This window comes from Anas platyrhynchos, chromosome 1 (genome assembly GCF_047663525.1).
Source record: "Anas platyrhynchos isolate ZD024472 breed Pekin duck chromosome 1, IASCAAS_PekinDuck_T2T, whole genome shotgun sequence".
In the NCBI taxonomy this organism is placed as follows: Eukaryota; Metazoa; Chordata; class Aves; order Anseriformes; family Anatidae; genus Anas; species Anas platyrhynchos.
This window is the reverse complement of record NC_092587.1, coordinates 118,674,074-118,701,459: the sequence shown is the minus strand read 5'-3', so window position 1 is coordinate 118,701,459 and position 27,386 is coordinate 118,674,074. Positions and strand designations below refer to the sequence as shown.

The window sequence follows — 27,386 nt, the reverse complement described above, 5'->3', positions numbered from 1 at the left end:
TAGCTACAATGTGACCATATGTAGAAAATATTTGTGTAATTCAAAGAATACTCTCACTGATTGCTCTGAATGACTGAAATGCACAAAATAGATCATATAATTTGATCAGGTTTTTGCATTTTTGTCTACACTAGAATAACTCATTGTCTACAAGATTGTTCCAAGAATGTATTAATACTGAAATAAGTATGTAACAGTTCTGCTGTTTACAGAACTTTACTACTAAAACTGTATCTTTTTTTTTTTTTAAGTTTAAAGTTAATAAAATGCAATAACTACATATGTGTAGTTCCTGCATGCAGACTGTAATATATGACCATACAATGTGAAATTCCTTTTTCCTGGAAAGATTAGTAACAGCAATACCAATTGTGACTAATATTGCCTTGATTACTTTCCTAAGCCACATAATATCAGAGGTAGACAACAAGAAATAAAAGTTAAAAAAGTTAAAGTACTGTGCTCTGATACAGTTCTTTTCTGTAGCCATCCTATGGATCTTGTTGGAACAGAGGTTATATTTGCATTTACTTCAGTCCTCCTTTAAGAAAACTGCTGAATCAATTTCCTTTTTAGCTGCCTCGAACCACTTAGTACACTTTTCTGAAGGTATCAACAGGAAGCAATGGGAAGCAACAGAAATTTTTCTAGTTTTTTTTTTATTTCCCCATGCAAAGTGTCATTTATATTACTAGATGAAGTGAACAAAATTGTTCCTCCAATGTTGGTATTTTCTCCCCTCTTTTGAACCAAGCCTCATTGAGCTTTGTGGAGCTGTGCCTGCTTTGCTACCTCAGCAAGCAGGAACAGCATCTTCTCTGTCCAGCAAGAGCACACCTGAACTTCAAAAATTCTGTGCCTATCAGCTACTAGATGGTTCACCAACTTCAAAAACAATAAAAAGAACTGTATGTGAAGACAAATGGTGACAAAAGGGTGTTACAATTTAAAGTCTTGAGTATTTTTCCATATTTTGCCTGTCTATACCTAGGACATATGAAACTTCTCCTCACTCTATTAATGCTAATCAGATGATCTAACTATGCCTATCTCATGTCAGTAATTAATGTCAATAATTAAGTAAAATATAATAATAAATTAGGGAACTATGATCTTTCTAAGAAGTCAAAGAAACCACTCTGCAAAAAGAATCAGGCATTGGTAACAACATTCAAATCTACTGTCTCAAACACAGAAAGAATCATTAGCATGATTTTAACCTCATAGATTTTAAATTAATTTTTCATCTATCTTCATACATTGAGATCACAAGAAGAGCTTATAAAAAAAGAAGACCCCTCAGGAAAATAATTCTTGCATACTGAGAGCTACATCTATTTTTTCAATCCAAGCTTGTGTTATGTGTTATTATAGGCGGCAATTAAAGTCTAATTAAACTATTATTGCATTTCTACAGAGAAATTAGAAAGTTTAACCTGTTTGGCCAATAATGGCTTACTGTCAAAATTAGCTAGGAGTCCGGTTTTAATGGGTTTATTGTTGTTTATTTAATCTGTTGATCTTTTTTCACTTGGAAAATAACAACAACAACAAACTTACCAACCAGTGAATAACTCCCACTTCCCTCTTCTTTTGAGTTTGACTTTGAGTTATTTTGGTGTTGCTAGCATATACATATAACAATATAAAGGTAAAAGTGTTGTCTACTGTTGCAAAAGACTCTTAGGCAGCCAAAAAGTACCTAGAAGAATATGCATTTGCTTGCTATTCAATGAGAAAATGCATTTATTGCATGACAACTATGATTTATACGACAACTCAGAAAGCAGAGTGAAGTTGGTAAATTAACAACGATTTTGTTATCTCTTCTGAAATAATTTTATGAAGAATTTTCATCTAGCCACTGCTTTGTTTCTTGTTCATAAATGCAATATTTTTATCTCTGTGAATGCTTCAAGTAACAACTTGCTAGCAACCTTGGCAGCATCAGACAATACTGCAGCTGTAAGACCAATGAATTGTAAGCCAATATATATGGCCAAAAGCCATGCTAGTACTATTGTTTGAAGATGAGCTAATATAGTATGAGCAATAGACATACATGTGGGAACGCAAAGAATGAATTTTAAAAGAAGTCTTTATTATTCAATATTAATTATATTTTTGTCTGAATGACAAAAGCAGAAATACAATACATCTGTGAAACACCATGCATCTAAATAAGCTGCAGTATAAAAAGTATAATTTAATGTTTTACCTCTTTTTAAGAAGTGTGTCAATTTATTAAAAAAGAATGAAGTACAACCTATCCAAAAGATATTGAAAATTGAACACCTCATCATATCTCAGTAAAAAGGCAAACCAAGACAGGAAAATAAGGGAACAGCTAAACATATTTTCACAAATGGAATTGCTTTTGAAATAAAGTTTGGTATTGATTTTAAACATTTCACAATGCTTCAGAAGAGAAAAATCATGGCTAATTTCAGTTTGAAGCCACTGAAATTTAGTCTGGGAGCATAAGATTCTTCATTACAATTACAATTATAATTCTGAATTATAATTTTTGCAAGCAAAATTAAGTTTCTTTATCCTGTTAATGGGGAGATTATTTTACCTTATCACAAATGAATGAACAGGAAAAAAAGCCTTAATGGTCAACAGCTCAGTGAAGACACTGTGACTGTTCCTTTATGGGAATGAACTTTCAAAAATGTGTATTTTTTAATCATAGAATCATAGAATATCATGAGTTGGAAGGGGACCCACAAGGATCATTGAGTTCAACTCCTGGCTCCAAAAAGGTCTACCCAAAAATTCAGACCATATGACTGAGAGCATAATCCAAATGCTTCTTAAATTCCAACAGGCTTGTTGGGGGTCCACCCAGCTCTCCAATCCATCCAGATCTCTCTGATCTGGACAGATCTTTCCACCATCAACAGAGTCAACAACTCCTCCAAGTTTAATATAATCATCAAACTTACTCAAGACACCTTCTAGTCCTGCATCCAAATCATTTATATAAGCATTGAAGAAATCTGTCCCTAAAATGGAGCTTTGGGGGACCCCACTGGTGATTGGCCCCTTTGGGCCCTAGCCGTCAGCCAAATGTTCACCCATCGTATGATGTTTTTATCTAGCTGTATACTAGACACTTTGTCCAGTAGGATCCTACGAGAAACTGTATCAAAAGCTTTACTGAAATCCAAAAAGATCACGTTATCTGCCTTCCCTTGGAAAACCAGATGGGTGATCTTATTATAAAAGGAAGTTAACTTTGTTAAACAGGACCTTCCCCTTGTGAACCCATGTTGGCTGAGACCAATGACTGCACTGTCCCCCAACTGCATTTCAATAACTCCCAGGATAATTTTCTCCATAATTTTACCAGGCACTAATGTGAGACTGACAGGCCTGTAATTGCCAGGGTCTTCTTTCTTGCCCTTCTTGAAAATTGCTACAACATTTGCCATCTTCCATTCGACTGGGACCTCTCCAGATTCCCAAGACTGTTGAAAAATAATTGAGAGAAGTCCCACAATGATGTCAACCAGCTCTCTGAGCACCCTGGGATGAATCCCATTGGGACCCATGCACTTATATGGATCCAGGTGGAGCAGCAAATCCTGCACATGGTCAAGGTTGGTTGGGAGTTTACCATTCCCACCAGTCCTCCAGCTCAGGGCACCCAGGGTTTTCTAAAGCCCATCATCGGTGTTGAAGACAGAGGCAAAGAAGGCATTGTACATGTATGTCTCTGCTTTGCCTATGTCCTTGTTCGTTAGGTGACCACCCCCATCAAGTAGTGAATCTACGTTTTCTCCAGTCCTCCTTTTTCTGTTCATATATTTTAAAAAGCCCTTTTTATTGTCTCCCACAGACCTGGCTAGCTTCAGCTCTAATTGGGCTTTGGCCACAAAAATTTTCTCCCTACAAAGGTGAATAGCATCCCTGCAGTCCTTCCATGTCTCCTGACCCTGCTTCCAGCAGCTGTACAATTTCTTTTTGTGACTAAACTCCAGAAGGAACAATTTAAATTTGTGCAGTGGTGTATACAGAAGTACACAGTTCTTTGTTTTATAAATTCGCTGTCAGGTTTGCTTTAATATTCTTACAGTAGTCAAGGAAAGCTCATCACAGTCACCACTTGCAGGTATGAGGAGATGTTCCCACCTGTGGTTCGTGTAGACTCTGGACTCATTTGGCCTGTAACAGCTTCACAGTGGTATCACCTGGTAACTTCTCTGCTCATTCGTATTTGCACAGTTCAGTAATCACAATGTCTTTATAGCAACCAAAGAGTATGGATTAGTGAAGAAAGCACCTTCAGGAGCGCCTTTGTACATCCTGCACTGCAAGATAATTCTGAACACTATGCCTTGCCACTGAGCTAGCAGAGGAGACTTTTTTGCCTCCTGGCCTGACAAATGTGCAACTTTTAAATAGATTTCCTGAAAGAGTCACCTTAAAAGTAGTTTTTCTTGAGCTGAAAATCATGAGTCTGAAGTATAAAACAAAATCAATGCATGCACAAGAAATATGAGATCTGCTTTTGGGGATTTCAGTGAATTGGCTGTAAATCACAAGGCTCCAGCTTCCTGCCTTGGAACCAGCACTGTTCAGTGCCTTGTGCGAGAGCTTTCAAACATGACTCCTACTATAGAATTTCCAGTGCAGCGTGGAGCTCGGTGTGTGCAATGACCACAAAAGCCTAATCAGCTACCTGGTCATTTTTAAGCTCTTTTTTGTTGTTGTTGTTGTTTTGTTTTGTTTTGTTTATTTATTGAGAGTCTGAGGGTATACATACATGCTTACTAGTATTAAGGCATGTCCACAGTTTAAGTGTGTTCAAGGTAGTTAAAAGATATTACCATTGACATTGTTTACGATTTTCATGCTCTCCCAAACATTAAAAATGCTATCAATGTTATTTCTCATTGAAGCACAAAGAACTGAAGTACATCAGGGAAGAAAGGGGTACTGTAGACAAGACCATATCTGTCTCATCAACAATGTCCTTAAGGGTCTAAAATGTCACCAGGGTGCATTTGTCCTGTAGTCTATGGTGGCACTGGGGATCCCACCTTCCCTGTCCTTTGTTCAGGTTGTAACACCATATCCAAACCATCCTCGGGACCTAAATCTCTCACTTTGTTGCAGCTCTAGGTCTTTGCCAATGAGTAGCACTACTACCTATGACAGTAAAGGGGAAATGGCAAATCTAGCTTCTGTGTCACCCACTCCTGATGTGGGGTGAATGTGAGAGGATTGCTCTAGGGAAAGACAAGAGACATAGAGCAAGGCTAGCCTGTTCAGGAGAGCATGGCACACAAGCTGATAGGTACACAAGCCAGATTTAATGATGAGGAAGTCTGGTATATTTCAGGATAATGCAAATTTTAAATCACAGTACCACCACCTTATTGATTGCTTGTCATCAGTTTAGCAACTCTTTGAGATAAATCATAAAATAAACCATAAAAGAACAGCTAAAGAAGCAGCCATAAAGCCAAAGAAAGTAATAGGAGAGAAAATAAGAAAAAGAGAAGAAACCACCTCAGGATGGTGACAAAACAGTGTGAACAATATGTTGGAAGCATCTACCCCTCACTGTTACTGAGAGGGTTTTATAAAAGAGAATGTGGCTACCACATACTATTCAAAAATGTCAAGAACTTATTTGTTGACTTATTATTGTCCCTATTAGAGTGACAGACGGTTCTTACAACTGTTACTCCTGAATGGCCAGGCTGGACTTCCCTTCCCTAGGACACTGACACAAAACAATGCAGACAGATCCTCTGGTCTCTTACAGAGCAAGAGGATTTAATGAAGCAGATGGAAGCTATTTGCCAGTATAAGCAGAAACATTAAGATCAGGTTCAATGAGAGTATCAGCAGTATCAGCAGGTAGGCTTGCATTGAGCTGGAGTGGTTTAATAAAATCCTCTGTTACTCCAATATTCACTAATGCAGGCATTAGCATGCTCCATGTGGTGATGGAAACTAAGAGATTGCATTAAAGAGGGTTACCTGTGTTTATCTGTGTGGATAGCAACCTCAGCTAAACAATTAAAATAATCATTTTAAGGTAGATCTGCAAGAAATTCTTTAAGGATCACTCCCCCCCACCCCCAAATGTTTTCCTGTTTATTTCATTACTTTGGCTGGAATTAGGCATAGATCTCAGGAAAATATTTTTATTACATAGTTTAAAAATATCCATGGGTTTTAAGAAAATTCTCACGCACAGAACATATGGAACTGATCTTTCAAATGAAACTGCTTTATTTAGGTTCTGTAGAGAAAACTTTACTAACAGTTAGAAGATTATTATTATTAATAATAATAATTATTATTATTATTAAACTTTAAGAACAAGAACCCAGCACAAAAGAGTTACCTTTGCTACACTAGTAGGTGAAATTTATATATATATATATACACCCATAATTCAAGACATAGGAAATAGAAAATCACCAAACTTTGCTGTTAGAAGGAAAGGATTGTCAATGCATACAGGGAAGCATTGTTTTAATTCCTGAGAACAGCAATGAACAATGATTTATCTTTCCATGAGGAGGCAGCATGCCCACAGCTTCTCTAATGGCTTTCTACACTGCTTGCCCAGGTTTTCCAAACAACAGCATGACAAGTGAGTTTTCTAATGCCTTTTAACTTAGATTTTTCTCATGTCTAAAGCAGAATACATCTTCCACATACTGTATTGTTTAGGTGTGAATCAACAAAGGGAATGTTTTGTAGCTTTTTTTATATATTTTTTTTTCTTAAAGCACATTTTGAATATTCATTCCTCATTTTCTGAAAATAATGAAATTATACATAGAAATTATAGCATTGAACAAACTAGCTGTTATTCTACCTACACACTTTCATATAAGCCCACAAAAGTCATGTTTTAAAAATTAAAATAATTTATAATTATTAAATTTAAACTATTTTTCTAATTGCATTTTTAAAATAAATTTTACAGAGGACATCCTACAATAAATATCCATACTGAAATAACTCAGACTTCCCATTGTGCTCCTGACCTGGATTTCTCTGATGTTAGTCATTTATCCCCATAAGGTATATTCCTGGCAATACAGTGATTAATGGAAAAAAGCTAGGTAGTTAAATACTTAGCTTTTATGTCTTACATTCTCTTGACAGAAATCTGCAACAGCCATGCAGCCTACAAATACCTTAGAAATCTTGTATTTATAAAATCACTTTCTGAACATTTTTAGTAAATAAAATTGAAAACAAACAAACCAAAGCAACCAACCAAACCAACCAAACAAACAAAACCAGAAAACAATGCACAGTAATTTTATGTACTGAAAAAATGTCATTAGAGGCTAGGAATTTATTGTTTATCCAGTTATGTTTAAATTAGGAAGACGTAGTGGTACTGGCTACAAATATGCCCAGCACTGTCTACTATAGTTTTTAATGGTCAAAAAATTCCCAGCTATCAAATCCTGGAGGCAAAAGATTAAATGAATGGATGTCCATGATTTTCCAGTATTTTCTTGTTTCCCAATTTTTAAAGCTATATATTTGTATTAAAAAGTATGACTTTACAATGTTGGTTCACTAGCACCTTATTCTATTTAACCTCTTTGATAAAAGTAGTGTCAGTTTTCCTCCTTCTGACATGTCTCTGCCCTTCTGTCTCAGCAGCCTACTATCTCAACAATACTTAGTCCTATATAGCACATTTTCATCAGTAATTTTAATACCAAATTATTAGAAGGAGGCTGAAGCAATTCTTCCCAACTAATGATGGCCCTTACCCTGAAGAGAAAGCTACAAGCAAGGGACAAGTCATTAGTGGCTTCACAGAAGCTCTTTTTGTGGGCTCATCTAGAGTGAAACAGACAAGACTCTGAATCAGTAGGATGAAGTGGAAATGAGTCAGGGAGAAGAAAGTCACTTGCCTCCGGCAACCAGACTCACTGTGGAAGTATCTGCAGTTCCTGACCCTGGTCCATCTCAGTAGGTGAAAGCAATTCATTTTTATGTAACGTATCTAAGCCTTTGCCTTTCCCTAAGCACTGCCAAAATGAATGCCCCTGGCTTTACCACTATAGTCCATGTAACAGCCTTCAGTTATTGCCTCCCTGAGCTGGACTCATAAAAATGACTCGCAGGCAAAAAGTGCTATATATTTCTCAGCTATTCTAGTCAGCTGAACCAAGACTTCAATGAAGAATTAGGTCCTGGAAATTCCTGACTGAGGACTGAAGTTATTAAAGCTTGGCTAAAGTGAGAATTAACATGACAAATTGCCTAGCAAAATTACACTATATTTAAAAACTGCTTAGGTGTATCAGCGGTTGCACTCATATACATGTATATAAAGAGGCATGGGTATATACTGAAGTATCAGAAATTGATCCTTTACCTGATAATAATTTCAAAATTTCTTCCATTCTCTAAAGACATTCCCAGTCTTCATGGATTTGATGATTGCACAGATTTTGCTAGCAAACATAGAAGTATAAGAGGAACATAGATAATCTAGCAGAGGCTATTACAGATCAAAAAAATATCAAATGCAATTCCTCATTTCCGTGTAGCCCATACAGATACACAGAAAATAAGCATACCTGTACTGGGTCTGGCTGGAATGTTAACTTTCCCGGCAGCAGCCCATACAGTGCCGTACTCTGTACTTGTAGCTGGAACAGCAGTGTTATCACACCAGTGTTGTGTCTACTGCTGAGCAGCAGTGGCACAGCACTGGGCCTTTCTCTAACCCTCCTAGGGGGTGGGCAAAAAGTGAGGAGAGAAACATCACTAGGGCAGCTGACCTAAACCAACCAAAGGGATATTCCATACCATGTGATGTCACACTCAGCAATAAAAGGTGGAAACAGGAAGAAGAGGGGAGGGGTGGGCTCTTGTTGAGAAGACGTCGGTCCTCCTCTCAACACCGGCTGCGTGCGTTGAGGCCTTGCTTCAGGGACGTGGTCAATCATCGCTCATTTGTGGGAAGTAGAGAGTAATTTCTTTCCTCTGCACTTCCATATAGCTTTCATTTATTTTGTTTGTTTGTTTTCCTCCCTTCTTTTTATTTTCCTTTTCCCCTCCCTTTTCCCCTTTCCCTTTTTATTTCCCCTTAGTTAAATTGTTTAGTTCATGGTAGTCTTTATTTACTTATTATAATTATTTCCCTTTAATTAAATTATCCTTATCTCAATCCATGAGTTGTTCTTTGCTTTACTTCTCCCCCTCCTCATCTAAAGGAGGGGGAGTGAGAGAGCGGTTGTGGGGTTTAGCTGCCCAGCACGGTAAAACCACCACAATACCCTTCTTAAAACTAGTACAAAATTCTGGACACGGTCTATATCATCCTTCATAGATATATTTTTTTTATAAGCAGTCATTCTCACAAATCTTGAATGACAGTAATAAGCTTAAAACTGAAAGTAAATAGTTAAGAAGATGAAAGGATATGGAAATGTTAAAACTTCAAAGGCCAAATGAAAAGTGCCCTATCGATCATTCTTAAAAGACCTTATTATATCATTTGATGACCTTTTTTGTTTTTGTTTTTCAGCCAGGAATGAGGTGTTTTTAGTGCTTCATACTTATTAAAAAGTCTTGTTGTATGTATAAGTGCTCAACAGAAACACAAGTGGATAATTATAACCCAGCATGGTCTAATATAATTAGAAATTTAATAAATTTCCTGCAATAGGATTTGCTTACATTGCTATCAGTTTTCATTTAACAAACAGAAGGAATTGGTATTAGCCTTACAGGCTAACATTAACCCAATTAGAAGATTATTAAGGAATCTCTCATTTGATGTCTTTTGCAATATCTACAGTGTGAACAAAGTTTCTTTCTGCTATGCCCTTACTCCCTTCCATGCTTCCCTCAACACAATCACTCAATACACACTTTCTTTCCTTCTGTGCTTGGGTGATTTACGTGGCATCTAGTTTTTTTCCTTCAGTGAGAGGACTGTGGATTGCCCTTTCCTCTGTAAGGTGATGGGGAGTATGTGTTGCCCTAATGATAGCCTCTATAATAGGCTGTGACTGTGTTGTGCCCCATGATTCCCTCCTCCTCTTCTGCTGCTTCCTAGTCTTTGCTCATTTTCTCCCCAACCCCTGCTAGGACCTTTGTCCTTATTAGCAAAGTCTTTATGTGCATCCTGCATTCTCATTGTCTGATGCCTGAACCTTTGTTTTTAAATATCCTTGATTTGTCATTCTGCAGAAGGGTCTCTGTTTATATCCATTGTACCTAGTCTCCCAGTTTCCTTCTTACTCCTTCCACTAATTACCACACACATCATTTCTGCTTTCTCGGAGCCAGCTGTTTTGTTAGAAGTCTTTGAAGGGTCCCTCAGATACTTTTAGAGTTATTTCTAAAGTTTAGGCTTTTTATTGAAATTTGAGTACAACTCTAGATACAGCACATTGAAAGATTTCAATTCTGAATACCACACCTGTCATTGAAAATCAACATCTGATAACAGAGATAAGGAATACATGACATACCCACAAGAAAAAGCTGCCATTAATATAGAACAGAGCAAAAGATACTGGGAGCATGTAAAAAGCTCTTTCATGTTTCATTAAGCATTTCCACATGGTGGTTCTCTCCATGAGTCTGTAAACTGTTCATGAGGAAGTTTGTGTGTGATATCTCATAAGCTCATGCATGCATAGATCATTAAATCGCAGAAAATATACTGCTGGTACAAAGTGGTCTAACAAAAGGCAAGCAGGTGCACTGAATTTGATAACATGCATTTAGCATTTCTCCTCAGTTTAGACCATTTCAAAAGTAAGTTAGTTCTGGAGATGGAAGCACATTCTCTTCTGAAATACATAGAGGCTTTTGCCTGCAAATAATAACAATTTGGGCAGGAGAGTACTAATAAGCACCCTCTTGAAACCTGTAATTACTACACATAAATTTTACCGAATGTATGCATACCAAATATATATATATGTGTGTGTGTGTGTGTAAATATATATATATAACCTTTTATTTCTCATTAAAAATGGCAGTAGAGATAGATGGTGGATGCACCCAAACATATGGTCTGATTCCCTGCAAAGCTGATGAAATAGCAAATGACAGCTATAATATGCAGGCGATTTGGGGATCTTAGTGCAAGAACTCCTGAATTACACCTGAATTACAATTACCTAGGTGATAGAATAGGGTATTTGCTGATGACACAAAGCTGGGAGGAGTGGCTGATACCCCAGAAGGTTGTTCTAACATTCAGTGGGACCTTGACAGGCTGATGAGTTGGATGGTGAGAAAACTCAGGAAGTTAAATGAAGGTAAGTGCAGTGTCCTTCACCTAGAGAAAAATAACCCAATAAAGGCTGGGGATTGACCTGCTAGAGAGCAGTTCTGCAGTTGACCTGAGAGGCCTGCTGGACAGCAGGCTGACCGTGAGCTAGCAATGTTCCCTTGTGGCCAGGAAGGCCAATGGTATCCTGGGCTGCATTTGGAAGTGTTGCCAGCAGGTAAGGGAGGTGATCCTCCCCCTCTACTCAGCCCTGATGAGGCCACACCTGGAGTATTGTGTCCAGTTCTGGGCTCCCCAGTACAAGAGGGACAGGGAGCTACTGGAGTGAGTCCAGAGGAGGGCTACAAAGATATTGAGGGAAGTGGAGCATCTGTCATGAGGACAGGCTGAGAGAACTGGGCCTATTTAGCTTGGAGAAGAAAAGATTGAGAGGGTAACTTAATGCGTACAAATATCTAAAGGAAGGAGGTCATGAGGATTAGGCCAGACTCTTTTCAGTGGTGCCTAGCAACAGTACAAGAAGCAATGGGCATAAACTGAAACACAGGAAGTTCAGTCTGAATGACCTGACAGAGTTTTAAGTAGTCAGAAACAGCAGATGAACACTACAAAAAATAACTAGTAGCTCCTATTTTTGTAAAGTCTTTTGGGGTGTCTGGTAGCTGCAAAGTATCTCCTAATAAGAAGGATATTGAATAGAATGTGTAGAGTTTTTATCTAATATAATTTTCAGAGATATTTGTACTGTATGGAACATGTTTTGCCTTTCTTTTCTTCTCTGCCTTTCTTCCTGCTTTTGACTTGGAAGAGACTGCTGAAGGAATAACACAGTGTCCTTTACAGGAATGATATTTATAAGTTCAGGGAGAGGTCAGCACAGTGGAGAAGGGATTGAGGAGTAATAACTTCATTCTAAATCTCTTTCCAAGGAAAAGGCAAAACCAATATTATTATTGTGGTAGCAGCCACTGTGACTAAGTATTACCTGTCAGGCATTGCTCTAGACAGTCTGTATATACTAGAATAGAAGTTTTTATTCTAGAAGCTTGCAGTTTTTGCTTCTAACAAAACGTACAGAAAATATGTAGACTATAAAACAACGAAGTTTTAATAATTTCAGTTGCAGTTTGCTCTGCCTGGCCATCACCAATAAATCTATTCTGAAATAGGGTCATATCTGCCTTAGCTATTTCTGCCATGTATGAAATGTAGTCTCATCTGAATGACTGTTAGAAGATTTTTGATGTTCCTCTGTGACTTCTGGTGAAGATGTGGGAAAATGAATGTCCTGAGATAACGACTGTCTCTTGTTCAATAAATTTTCTGTCACTTTTATGGAGGATCTTGGGGAACTAGAAAGTCTCTTCTATTCTCAGGGTGTGTGGGTGAAACTCCAACAGGAAAGGAAGCCCTTTTCATTACAGGAACTGCTACTTAGGAAGGTTTCACTGTTCTAAAAGGTGCTCTTCTAGGTAAAGGTTTCTTGCTTTACTGCTCTGAGAAGTGTCTGTCCCAAAGGATAATTTGAAACTGGATACTTGTCTTTTAAATGTCTGTCACACAGACAACTGAAGAACAGTCCATTACCGGCAGGTATTCAGTTCTGTAAAAGGTATGGTGCTTGAATCTCAGATGATACTTTGCAGTTAGACTAGAATTACTTGGAAAATAATAGTAGTGAGACAAGACAGAACCCAGGCTAGAAAATTGTCCTAATTAATCATTACAAGAGAAAAATATTTATTATCAGGGTTGATAGGCACTATCTCAATAGAGAAAGACGACTATTTTCAAAGAGAAATTTAAGAAACAGAACTAGAACTGAGGAAACATTTAGTGGCTTTGGGCTTTTTTTGTGAAGGATATATGTGCCAGCAGTATTGCTTGCAAAAGTCTGCAGGGATGATTACTGGAAAGGAAAGTGTACAACCCTCTAGAGAACGAAGCCTGACAAGGACAGGACATTTTACATGTAGATATAATAAAAAGTTGAAAGGGCTCTTTAAGGCTTTTTAAAGACACTGTTATATTTTATTTCCAATACAAAACTGATTGATGGTTCTCAGGCTTCTGAATTATTTATATCTATAGAAAGATGCAAAGTCTTGAATCCCTAACTGGAAAGGGTTTAAATTGCCAAGATACCTGAATTTGATCGGCTAAAGAGAAACAGGGAAACTCCTTTTAAAGAAACTTACAGAATTTTTTCAATGCAACATTTCTGAAATTATTTTTATTATTACTTACATAAGCCAGATTTCCATCTCGCTATTTATTTTCTTACTACTTTGTGATACATTTTTTTTGATGAAGTTTTGTAAAACATGTTTATAAATTATAAATCCTTAAGAAAATTATCTATTTTAATCAAACTTCAGATTCTGAACTAAGAATCAAGATTCTGCCAGGCCTTTTTTCTCCCATCAGTCATTATCAGAAACAAACAAACAAACAAACAACAACAGCAAAACACTAACATTAATGCATAAAAAAATATTTATTTTAGTTACATGTTAAGGATTCTCCTTCAAGCCACCTATTTCCAGTCTTGAAACAGACTGTTAACAGTCTTGACTTTTACTTAGGATTATCTTACCATTCCCCTTCCTTCCTTCCTTCCTTCCTTCCTTCCTTCCTTCCTTCCTTCCTTAAAGCAAACTACATTCTTAAGATTGATAATTCTAAGTAGACAGAAATCGGCAGCATGTGTGCATAGCATAATGAACAATTAATCTTGTTGAAAAAAATCTCTTTTTATTGCCTTTTACCAGATTAAGTTCCTATTTTAAACAATAATTTATTTACCTTTTATTTTTCTTACTTATCAGAAAACATTCAAAAGATAAAAAGCAGTTTCTTCTTGTCTTATAAAATACATAGTTTCTCATAGTACCATAAGGACAATGTTATAGGATGCCATTTTTAATCTATGTGTACAACAGTTTGTTTTTATTATGTACTTATAGCTATGTGTTTTCCATTCAGCCATACATCAATCTGCATTTACTGTAGACTGGTCAAGTTTGTATCTGTAATCTACACAGGCAACATGATATCAGAAACTAACATCTTCCATTTTAAAAGCCACATTTAAAGAGAGACTGCTGTACATTAACTCTATCCTGAACTGTAAAATTGTAACAAAAAACATTTTTACTTTTATTCATATTTTGTTATCTTTGTCTTCTGACCTAGCTGAATATATTTAAGTGCTGTAAAAACTGCTGGTAATATTTTTTCTTAGATGATTTTATTATTTTTTTTTGTTTTTTTTTTTTTTTAATTAGTTTGCAAGTAAACCCAAAAGTTTAGTTCATGCTGTATTTAAAAACAACAAAAAAAAAAAAAAAACAAAAAAAAACCCTAAATTTATGTACACATATTTACTTGTATGATACATACTGTATTTGGTGGAAGGTAAATTAAAAATGTTTAATTTATTGAAATACGCCCTTTAAATCTGATACGTAAGTTACGATTCTGTATGCAGAGGTCAGAAAAAAATATATAAAAACAGCCTACTGTTATTGAATATGTTTATAGGATAGAAGGACTTAATGGTATGGTCCTGCTTTAAGGAAAACTGAGGGGAAAAAAAAAAAGGGATTTCCTAGAAATGGCATTCATGTATGATAAATTGTTGTACTAGTAGCAGGTATCACGCATGAATATGGGAAAGATTTTTAGATTTCAATGTAGTGTATTAGTTTTCATATACACAGCAGTGTCTGTATGTCTGAAATTTAATTCTTTAAAATGATCTAGATAGTCATTTCTAATTTATTATTAACTTATCATTAATAATTGTGAAGGAGATGTGTTATGTTACATTATAAATAAACAAAATAGATATTATACTGTGTTATCACAGTGTAAGGATTGGCATAGCATTTGCTTTGCAACAGTAACTGATTATGTTTATAGTACCCCATATAAAAAGCAAATAAAATAATGTTATATTAAACCTTAGCAATGTTTTCTCTTGCATTTATAATGCATTAAATACACATTTCAGTAATTGTTGATAGTGGTCAATTACTGAAGCTCCACTTTTTGAGACCCAAAGTAAATGACTTGGGAATAACCAACAGTTGTAGATACATGAGAGTTTTCATCTTCAATATTGTCTAACTAGTGAAGCCCTATATTTCATTTGTGGATTGATTGTAAACTATTACTGGCAGCTCTGTGTATGTTTTCTCTGTGTATGTATTAATGTGTATGTATTAAGGTGTTGTAGAAACTATACCTGACATACCAGGCATTTCTACTGAAAGAGTCAGCTCCATTTCCAAATTTCTTTGGTATATCTAAATCTACCTAGGATCAAGATTATCAAGAAATCTTACACAAGCTAATGACCACTGTCAGCAGTTTGGTAGTCAAGGCCTTTCTAGTTCCATGTTAAATTAGCTCATAGTCTTAGTTTTGTCCATCCTTCTCCATCTGCCTGAAACTTATATTGCCCTCTGGATTTAGACAACTCCTTGAAAAACTCAGACATACTGAATACAGAGCTAGAAACAGGCTGATTTAAATTGTCCTCTTTAGACTCATTTCAACTGTAAACCACAGCATTCCGTCCTGAGAGTAAAACAGCCTCCAGATTAATATAGCCTTTGTATAAACCATGCTCTCAGTCTAGTGGAGCCTCCTTCTCTGCGCCAAGTCAAAGAAGCCTCTGCTCACAGCTTCAGCAGTGAAGTATCAGGAGAACCACACAGGAGGGTGACTTTTAAATGCTTCCATAGATCCCCATATCCATTAAGGTAATTCTGAAAGTATAATGAATTCAGGACAGAAAACCTCATGAATTACTTTTCATGCCTTGGGATGTTATGACAGCTCAGAGGAGTCAGTCCACACCCACACTTGTTAACAGATTGCCACAAATCAAAACAGGAGATACAGTAGGGAGGCTGCAGAGTAGTTTGTGATAGATGGATCAGTGACACTATCTTGCAATAATGAGGATAACACTTCTAAACGATGAGCAAAATTCAAAGGAGAAGACACTCAACATCTGTGAGATACTGACTTCTCTTGATACAAGTCTTTTCGTTTGATCTACTTCAGGCTGAAGCTCTACTTATAATTCCATAAAAAAAGCTTAAGCAAAATGGAGTTGGGAAAAAAGGGTGTATGAAGACATTCATTTGTGGAGAGGGTGGTGATTTGGTAGTGGGCACATATGGATGTGGACTGCAGCAGTTCAATATAATTACTGGAAACTATGGTGTTTCCATTGTAAAGGAAGGAAGGAAAAGAAAGAAAGAGAAGAAATTCAAAAACAAAGTGATTTCCTCTTAAAGTTATTTATAACATTTGCATTGATGATTGCTTATTGCATGGAGTCAAAGTAAAAATAAGATACCACAAAATTATTAGGTTAGACATACAATAACTTTTCAATGTATTGTACTGATACAGCAGAGTCAATAACCTTACTTGCGCAGATTTTATCTTTATCAAAACCAGTATTTTTTTTTTATATAAAAAAACATTATTTCAAAGGCAGAAATGATCATGAGATCATTTTTTTTCATGTCACTAAAAGAAGAACAAATAAAATAAATCTTCTGACATTAAAATTGTAAAAGACTACAAATTTACCATTGAAAATCTCATCTGTTAACATTTAAATTGTCTTTTGTGTTTGATGGGCTCTGTGACTAAACTCTGTGTCCTTCAAATATATTTATTATGTTATTCTTAGTATCATCAATTTATTATGTATACTTCAACTGGAAAAGAAAGACTATCAACAATGGTCTTTACTCATATCAATATAAAAGTACAAAGGAGTTGAAAGAAGAAAAGCTGATAAAATTAACTTAAAGTCTAATTAAAGAGTTAATATGACTAATATACTTATTAATTTATTTATTTATTTTTCCCCAAGTAAAATGTATTAATCACTCTCAAGTTTCTGTAACAGGATACCAGATAGCCAATTAAGTAACAGTATGATTCATTTATAACTTTAAATAACATCCAAATAATGATAGCTGATGGAATTATTTCCTGTATTTGGTCATGATAAATCATGAACACATCTCCATTTGTGGAGTTGCATTTTGATTAATTTAACAGTCAAAAATATAAACACAATAGAAAATCTAGGCTATAATTTTCTATGACATATCTATGACGTTTCCAGTTATAAAATTCATGGTTTAAAATGGTTCAATGTAACATGTTTATGAAAGGTCTATTTTAAATATTTTTGAAAGTGTAGCATTCACCTGTGGTACATAGGTATCAGGAAGGAAGCTATGTACATGCTCCATCTTCAAGTACATCATTCCATATGCCTTAGCAAAGAGTCTAAACCATACAGTGAACAGAGTGAATCACCGGTGTGATAAGGTCCAAAACCCCACCTTGACAGGAAGATACTTGCAGCTGTAGAGCAGTTCCACTCTGAAATAATAATTTATGTCTTAAGGGTGCTTCTTTCTATATATGGACTGTATATACATGTACATTGTCCCAATGGGGAACTTACTTTAATCATTTATTGACTTAGAGTGATGTTTCATAACTGCTTTGAGCCAAAAAAACCTTTATTTTGTCTTCTCATTTCTTTGCTTCCCAGCCACGCTCTCCCACTTTCACCATGTATTGGCACCAATGTTTTGTTGCAGCTATGTCACCATCAATGGAGCGATCTGTTTAGTTGAAATTGGTTTTCTTACTTTTTGGACTACTTTTTAGCCATCTCAAGGGCCTGTTGAGTATGAATGCTGAAGCTGGGTTAAAGAGAAGAGCACCAGGGGACAGATATTGGAGCAGCACAGACTTACACTACATTAAATCAATCATAGAACATCACACTATTAGTGGCTAACCTAGCTGCCAGGTAAAATTGTGTGACCTCAGGAGGCTCCACTGACTATTTCAAGAACCTATTCAAGTCAGATGTCTCAAGATGGATGAATACTCATCATAGTGCATAAATAGCAGAAACACAGAAGTATTGTGAGCAACAGAAGTTCCAGGGCAGCTTCTGAATATCTTTGTGCGTCTGTTTCTGCACATCTTTTTATCGTTTGGTTCCGGGAAACAGTTAATAGGAAAATTTTGCCTCCTTATTACACTTTTATTTTCTATAAAAGCAGAAGGTTGTATAGTCCTCTTTTAAACTGCTGACATGCTGGCTCAGACATCCCTGGGAACCAGACTCCATTTTTGACCTAACCTTTTCTCTTTACCCTGAGGAGAGAGACTGGCATAAGGAACTCTCAAAATAAAGTAACTGAAAGCGTATTCATAGTATTCATAAAAATTGAGCTGGTAGACAAGGAATTATAACAGGTGGCAGTGTTTGTAAAAAAAAAAAGTTTTTGAAGTTCTGACTTCAGAGAATATGAGTAAACAGCATCTTCATATACATTTTAATTTTTGACTTAAGCTAGGTTTGAACTGTTATTGCACTAACATACTTATCTATTAGATTCTGACAACACCCTATACAAACTGAAGATCATTCATTATCTAGAAGTAATTCCAAATAATTTCAGTCTTGGACTTTGCCCTTGGAAAAGTAAATTTTTTATTTTATTTTATTTTATTTATTTTATTTTATTTTATTTTATTTTATTTTATTTTATTTTATTTTATTTTATTTTATTTTATTATTTTATTTTAATTTTTATTTTATATTTATACAAAGAATAATCTCATGAATTTATTACTAACATGACAGTAGGTATTAATATACATAATCTTTTTAAAAATGCCTGGGTCTTCTAAACCACAGGAAAACTACAGATGCTGTCTTGGGCACTGTATCTATGCCAAAATATATACTTTGACATTGATTACCACTTGAAAAAGAAAAAATAAAAATATACCAGGTTGCACAACACTGGCTGCTCCATTTGCAACTATTTTAAAAGTAGAAAATATCTGCCAGAAATAAATCCTCTAATTTTTATTTGAGTGAGATAAATATTCTGGTTAAAAAGAAATAAGCAAGAGATTAAAACAAACAAACAAACAAACAAACAAACAAACAAAAAACAACACAAAAACATTCTGCAAATATAATTTAAGCTATAATAAACCTATAGATATTTTTTCTGTCAACCCCTAAAAGCCAATGCAAAGAAGCTAGTTCTCCTATGATTTTTAATGAACAGAAATGCACCATGTATGCTTTTAGAAATCCCATGAAAAAACAGACCCTGAATGATTTATTCAGAAACACGAGCATTTATTGCTTCAAATGAATTGCCTAGAAAAGTTGTGAAGGAAACAATACATGAGACTCTCTAGCCTTACATCTCAAATGTACTCATTACGTTACCATAAAAAAGGTAATTTTGTAATATTGGCTATATATATATTTTTTTTCCTTAATACCCTTAATGTGGGTTAAATGAAGTATGTGCTTCATTAATTTTGGTAATTAATATGAATACTAACTTGATCTTTTTTATTTCTTGATAAGTATAGCATTCTTGTAATATTTATTTTCTTACAAATATTTGCAGTTATTATAAAATAGTTATTGGGAGCTATTGAGCTCTAAACTATTTAATTAATCTATTGTCAGAATTCTACCTTAGGCATAATAACATGTAAAAACAGGATAGAATGTGGAAAAAAAAATTATGTTGTCTTTTACTTCTTATCTAGAGTATTCTGTGAGAGATATGTTCTCAATTGTAAGAATTTATCACAGGCATTTAAGCCCCTGAACTCTTCAGTGTTTCTTCGAATAAGTCTCCATTGTTTACTTCAATGTCAAATCCCAGATAATAATTGCTATCAAGAAACTATGCAAATTTTGATAGATTTTTCAGAAACACACCTGTGTACAGAACTAAAACTTAATACAATCTACAACACAGTACATATAAGATGTAAAATAAATAAATAAATAAATACATACATACATACATACATACATACATACATACATATTCAGTGCCGCTTCTTGTAAAACCAATCTTAATTTGGTCTGCATGAACATATACTGATCACCAAGAATGCTGGAAAGACTGGAACTGCTAAATAGACTAATTCATGTGAAATAATAACAATAATAATAACAACAATACATAATAACATATTATTATTATTATTATTATTATTATTATTATTATTATTATTATTATTATTATTATTATTATTAAAGCAAACAAACAAACAAAACTTCTAGCATTCATAGATCCACCAATGGTCCATGAAAATCCTTAAAAAGATCAGTCTGAAGATCTGAAAAAAAAAAATCTGGTAAAAATCTGAAGATCTTTGTTGCTCACAAGAGATCTTTGTCTCTAGATCAGAATATTCTGGAGTAGATAATTAATTAAAAAAAAAAAGTTATCAATCATAAGTACTTAGGACAAAACAAATTTTGATTTTGATATTTACACCTCTAAATTTTGATATTTACTACTACTACTGTTTAGTGACATTGTTACATTTTAGTTTGTTTTTTGTATGCAAGGAAACACTTGTGTTTCAACAACAGATAAGATTAAGTATCTATATGTAAGTTACAAACAGAAAGCAGAGCTTACAAGCCAAAAATCTGGTGAAAATAATCACAGAACAAGCTATGCAATTTATGCAATTATAGTCTTTTTAGGACTATAATTTTCAAAGGGTGCCAATCATGTACAGTGTATTTCTATTTCTAGATTGTATTTCATGGTATATGGTATTCTGTATTTATAATAATCTTAGTTTTGTTAAGTTATATCTGGCTGTCTCCCACAGATAATTCTTATATATATATATATTTTTTTTCTTCCATGCTATAAAAATAAATTGCATATTTTCTTTTTAACATAAAATGTGAAAAAATTCACAAAGTAGGGAAAATTCTTTAAAATTTAATCTGCACATAAAAAATGGACATAGTTGTAGAGAGACTGAACAGACCATTTTGATTGCATCAAATCAGATTTGGAAGTTTACCACTGAAACTACCTCAGGTAAGTACAGCATAGAGTACACTCTAGAGCAGACATTTTTCAGTGGGTTAAAACTAACATGAAAAATGAAGCCTGATTATTCCCTCATAAATTCAGATAAACTTTTCCCAGACAACACATTAATAAAATGAGATAAAATTTGAACAAATGTATGGTCAAGTTTTATCTATATGAATGTATGTATATATAAGTTAGATATGTAGGGAGAGATTGGATATACACATATGTTTAGACTCAGATGTACACACAAATGAAGAATGAGAGAAAATAAACATTTTACATACATATTTCTAATTATTTTATTTATGATCTTACTATCTTATTAATGATTTTTTAATCCTCCCGATTAAATCAAGAAAGAGTGGAGCTTGTTCAAGTTTTAAGATTCAGAATTGGAACTAGACTGGAAGAAGAGAAGTACTACCTGAAAGAACTACCTGAGAAGAACTATGTGAAAGGAGATGGGAGCAAGGAGTGTATTGGCCTCTTTTCTTGTATGAAAAGTAAGCAAGGCAATGGCCTCAGTTTGAGCTAGGGGAGGTTTAGGTTGGATATCAGGAAGAATTTCTTCATGGAAAGGGTGGCTGAGCATTGGAACAGGGGAATGTGGATGCGTTGCTTAGGGACATGTTTTAGCAGTGGTCTTGTAGTGTTAGGTGAATGGTTGGACTTGATGGTCTTGAAGGTTTTTTAAAACTTAAACAATTCTCTGATTTTCTGATTTTGTGAAGCTTACACTTAGGAAAAGGCAACAAAGACAACAAGTCTTTTGAGGCTCCTAAAGCTAGGGACAATTCACCTTTTCTATTCCTGTAAACACCATATGAGAAAAAGGGTCTCTGTAGTCATGATAGGTTAAGATTAATAAAGAAGTGGGTAAATATTATATAAATTAAATTTTATTATATCAATTAAAAAGTAATTTTACTTTTCACCAAACAGTAACAACATTTATCAGATGTCATATATGATCTGCATATAACATATAACATATATCATCTGCATCTGAAAAATTGCTGGACATTTCCTACCAACATTAGGAACTCCATTCCTAAGCCCATTTCTTCCTGTATTTCAGTAGAATTCACACAAGTGGGTATTTTAGAGAGGAATGGGATGAAGGAGATGTCAGCCTCTCTTGATGTAAAGGTACTTGTGTGGCAATGAGGGAACCTGAGCACAAGGCCACCAAGATCTGTCTCAAAGTGTAAAGTCTCAGCAGCTGTGTTGATATGAAAATCACACTCTGGCTCCTTTCTGTGCATGGGACGGGTGACAGGAGGTGACACCATTTCCTTTCACTTTGTGCTGGGCCAGTGACTGTGCAGGAACCTCCTTCACATTGGCATGTTCCAGTTAACAGTTTGCTGCAATGTGGAAGTGCTTGGAAGGGACTGGGGCTTTCTTCTTCAAAAACAGATTACCATAGTATAAAGAACACTGGTGTAATTAGAGTAACTCCCTATAACATTATGAAAAAGATTCTATTCCTGTTATAGAGTCAGTATGACAGTTAGAATAATTGTGTACAGATAAAAATATATATATATTTTAACATTTTAATAATCATGCAGAAAGGAAAAAACATATTGTTAGTTATTTCATATCACTTTAGTTAATTTATTTATACAGTTACTGATTAGGATAGCTAAGGAGTTCTTTTATTATTAACAAGGCCAATTTGTGTGGAAGATTTTTATGAAAATATGGTGGTAGTATTCTCCTCTACCTGAAGTATTCTTGTCTCCTTCCAGAACTTCCTTATATTCTTATTTTTATTTTAGGGAAAACAAACAAAAAACCACCAACAACCCCACCAACAAAACCACCAACAAAAACTCACCACCAATAAAAGCAACAAATTCAAAGCAGTTTTAGTGACATTTTTTCATGATCAAATGTTCAGGAGGTGAAGACAGAAACAAGCCCTTAGACACCAGTCAGTTTAATTTTACAGAAACAATGCCCAGAAACAAATAAGAAAGAAAACTACATTCATTTCATATTTGGTCACAAGTGTAAATTTTATAATTTTAGTGTTGGATGAAATTTGATAAAACTCATTTCATTCAGATCACAGACAAAGTAGCCTAACTGAAAGTAATTCAACAATTGCTTTATTTTTCTAGGTGAATTTTGGCATTTCAAATTACAGGCTTGTATATAATCATGAAATGCATTGCAAAATGGGAGAACATTGGATAACTAGTTTATGTTTAAGTGTTTAAGATCATTCTAGAGATTTTGGTTTGTTTTGGTCTGGTTTGGTTGTTTCTTTAATTCATTATGGTCTGTTGTAGAAACATACCTTTCTTCTTTTTGTTCATAAAAATGGACTGACTTGATAATAGAATTGGATTTTCTACAGTCAGACTAAAAGTATGATGATTATTGTTTCTTTAAGAAGAATGAATGTTTTACAGTGCTGGTGGGATAAACAGTGTTGACTGAAAAGCCAGGTGAAACTGAAAAACCTCAAAATTTACCAATACACAAAAACAGAAGAGAATTCTTATATAAATATGTATATCATAGATATATTTCTATCAAATATATAACATCTGCATGAATCTATAATTTTAAAAAGATATAGTTATCTGATGTTTAGGATTTTCATATATTATATATATATATATTTTTTATGTTAGTAGGGCTTTGTTTGCTGATTTTGGTAGTGTATTTAATGTAAGAGGAAAAAAATCATAGGATGACATTCTTTGCATATGCATGTTGTTCCTCATTACCTGTGCCCTACAAACCCTTGCCTCCTCTTCATTACCTGCTTTTCCTTGCTCCCCAGCTCATGCTGCTGCCAGCTCACAGAATAGCTCAGATCTGAGTGGAAAACACACCTCCTTATTGCTTTAAACTTCTTGCAGGCTTCGTACTTTTGAAGCTTATATTTGACATAATATTTTATCGAGAGGCATTGTTTCCAGAGAAGCAGTTTATATTGAAGTCATCACAACTATCTAGGAACCTTTTGTCAGGAGAAAAGCTTAAAAAGAAAACAGCACTTTTATCCTTGCAACAGGAGTAAGTTATTGATCACAAAAATGGAAGTGGAAGTTGCAAACAAGAAACATTGAATGCAGACCAGGATAAGTTGGGAGTAAAACTTTCTTGCCTCATCAGGAATTTCTCTTCCTCATGTTTTGGCTGCCTCATGCTGTGTTTCAAGAAAAGCCTTTGAGAAATGAATTTCTCATTCAATTTCTATCCCTACTCAGGGATTTTCTGGTTATTATTCAGTGTGATGAAAAGACATTTCAAATGAGGTTCATGACTCCTGTAACTCTCTAAGGTTGCTCATTGCACTGTAGCCATGTTTAATACTCTCCAAAATATCAGATAAATAATGGGACAGTTTTTCCATGACTGAATTGCTTTAGACCATGGGAGCCTTTAGGTTCATAGGACTGAGCAGAGCAGATTCTCCAACTTTGGTTTGTTTCCTTTTGTCTTAGCAAGCCAAGCTCTATAACACTCTATCAAATACTTTTTAGAGAGATTCCTTTTTTCTTGTGCAGTCACATTTTGGTCTGATTCTGTCTCATGAAAGCCATGCAACACAGTAATGCAACAGCTCTGTGGTCCCATTACATTAATTTTAATTACTGATTTATAGAAGGGACTGATATATCTCAGCAATAAATGTCAGATATCTGTCACCCAGCAGTGCTGGAGACAAACAGATCAGATAGGTCTGGAGTCTTCCCACCATGATTTTGACACTTCCTGAAGGTATCTTGGTTTAAGAACTAAACTTTGGAGGCTTCTTCAAAAGCAAAAAAACTAGGCTTACTGAGAGTTTTCTCAAAAGTCTGTTAGCACCATTTTTTGGCCTGCCAGCACAGTAAGATTTTGAGGTGAGCCATCGCTGTTGATGTTTCAGTACATCATGTGTATCCACAGAAGACAGGCATTCCTGTATGTTATGTATACATCCCCCATGGGCATGCCCTGACACTTGGGCTTTGCCTTCGTTTCCATTCAGGGTGGACAACTGTGAAGTAAGAAGCACAGAAATGCGGGGAGAGAGAGTACTGACTGCATCAGCTCTGCACCAGCTCTGCACCTAACCAACTGGTGACCTGATCACATAGTCTTGAAATCCAAGCAGTTGCCTCCTACAGAGTGGCCCATTTCTATGCTACTCTTTCCACCAATATGTTTGTTTTCTAAACAGAGAGGTCAAACAAACCAGCCCGAAGACTTTCCGGAGGAGTAATGTTTTCTGGGAGTATCTAAGTTAGTCTGCAAGGTGTGGTTACCCTCAGACAGGTGGGAGGATAATGGCAGAGGTAATCATAATGTTTGGCTAAGTGTACCTGGACATTCTTTTGATGTTGAAGTATTTCATTATTATCATTATTATTTTTTTCAGATTATGAACTGGCCCACAGAAGTTAATGATAGCTTTCCAAAGTGAAAGTGAAACACAGCCCTTTCAAACATTATTGAGCAGGATCAAGGTATTAAATCTAAGAGTGGAATAATTTTCATGTCAGGAAACTATCCCTTTTTTATACTTCCTCCAGCTCTCACTTACTTTTTCACAGACTTTGAAGCAACAAATTAATATATTATTGCAGTGTCTTGCTATAAAGTTAAGTATTATATTTTCATATTTGTTTATGATCAGTCTTGCTAATCTGTCTGAAAATGATATTTTCAAGTTAACCCTTTCACATTCATCAAAACCTATTTAGTTGTCTGAAAAGTGTCTTTTCCATAACCCAGAATTTCTCAAATAATTCATTCTATTTCCTAGAAGTAACAGAAATCAAAGGTATTGTTTTTTCAAAAAATCATAGATAAAAGTCTCTAGCCAGCCATTCATAATTACAGTGTTATTGGATTAGTCTCATCAATGCAGTATATTAGGCAAGACACTGGCAAAACCCCCAAAAGATTTGACTTTTTTTCTTTTTTTTTCTTTTTTCATTAAAAAAATACTTCTGTAAGCAGCATTAGTTAGGAAGAGGGAAAAAGAAAAAAAAAAAAAAGTGTGCAGTCACTAGCTTTCTGTTTCCTAAGCTTGTAGGTGAATGAAAAGTAAAATCATCTCAGATTGTTGAACAGGAAAAGTTTTCTGAGTTGGTATATCAGAAATGGTGCTTTCAGAAACAACAGAATTTAGCTATATTAGGAAACATATCTCCCATTTTCTGTATATATATATGTATTTTTTTCAGAAGACAGGTATACCAGCACCTCAAAGTATTACCTGAATAGCTTGAATTTTTTGATGAAGAGCGAAAGAAAGATGAGTTATTCTATGGCCACTACTAGCTAGAGTGGCAAGCACCATAAAATACTCTGTCAATGTCTGTCAGACTCATTTGCAAACCTGCTTTTTCCTGATGTTGTGCTGAAGAATGTCTTGAGTTTTGTTTTCTTTCTTTCTGGGATGTAGACAATCAACAGACTTGTTTCCCTTTGTTTCTGTAGCTAACATGCTGAAAGTTCCACCAAGTTACTGTTCTGGCACCTAATCATAATTCCAGTGTAACCTACTGAAAACTGCTTACAAGTTGCCCTCAGTGTCAGTCCACAAAGGAGATGGACTGTTGTATCCTTCAAGCTGTAGTCACTCATTTGCTTAGCTTTGGAACCTTAATTACTTGTACAGCACTAGGAGACCAAAGTGACAATAAATACCCACCACCAGGGTGGAAAAAATGGTTGCTTCATGCATTAATTACTCTCAATTCATAAACATAAGTATTTTTACATTCAAAATAATCAAATTCCATTATGTTAACTTCTCACTGTTTGCTGAATGGTTTTAGACCAGCAGAACGTTTATAATTAGAGAATATATTTGCAATTCCATAAGTGCCAAAGCAAAGAAGTCTTGCAAGCAGAATTCAAACCACAAAATCCTACCAAATCTGAAATACACCATGGATATAGTTACATATACAGAAAAGGGAAACTTTAGAAAGAGAAGCTCAGGTACGTGTTTAACTATAGACTTTCAGCAATGGTAAAAAACAACATCAGTAGTATTCAAGGTCTTAGTATTCAGTACTAATTTCTACTAACTATTTGTGAGCAACACCCTGGTAGACAGTATATGATACATCTCTGCATGTCAGTATAGTATATTTAATGACTTTTCAGTGAAAGTATTAATGTCATCACACTATTGCATAATAATTGTACATTAACAC

General features: G+C 35.0%; 1 protein-coding gene and 1 long non-coding RNA gene across 5 annotated transcripts in view; one reads left to right on the top strand and one right to left on the bottom strand.

Moving 5' to 3' along the window:
* IL1RAPL1 (interleukin 1 receptor accessory protein like 1) overlaps nucleotides 1–27,386 on the bottom strand; it is a 757,591-nt gene that overhangs the window by 167,126 nt on the left and 563,079 nt on the right. The window lies entirely within an intron of this gene.
* Nucleotides 11,192–26,931, top strand: LOC139999386 (uncharacterized). Its single transcript, XR_011804817.1, has 3 exons — nucleotides 11,192–11,285; nucleotides 25,595–25,682; nucleotides 26,662–26,931. It is a non-coding gene; the product is annotated as an uncharacterized lncRNA (long non-coding RNA).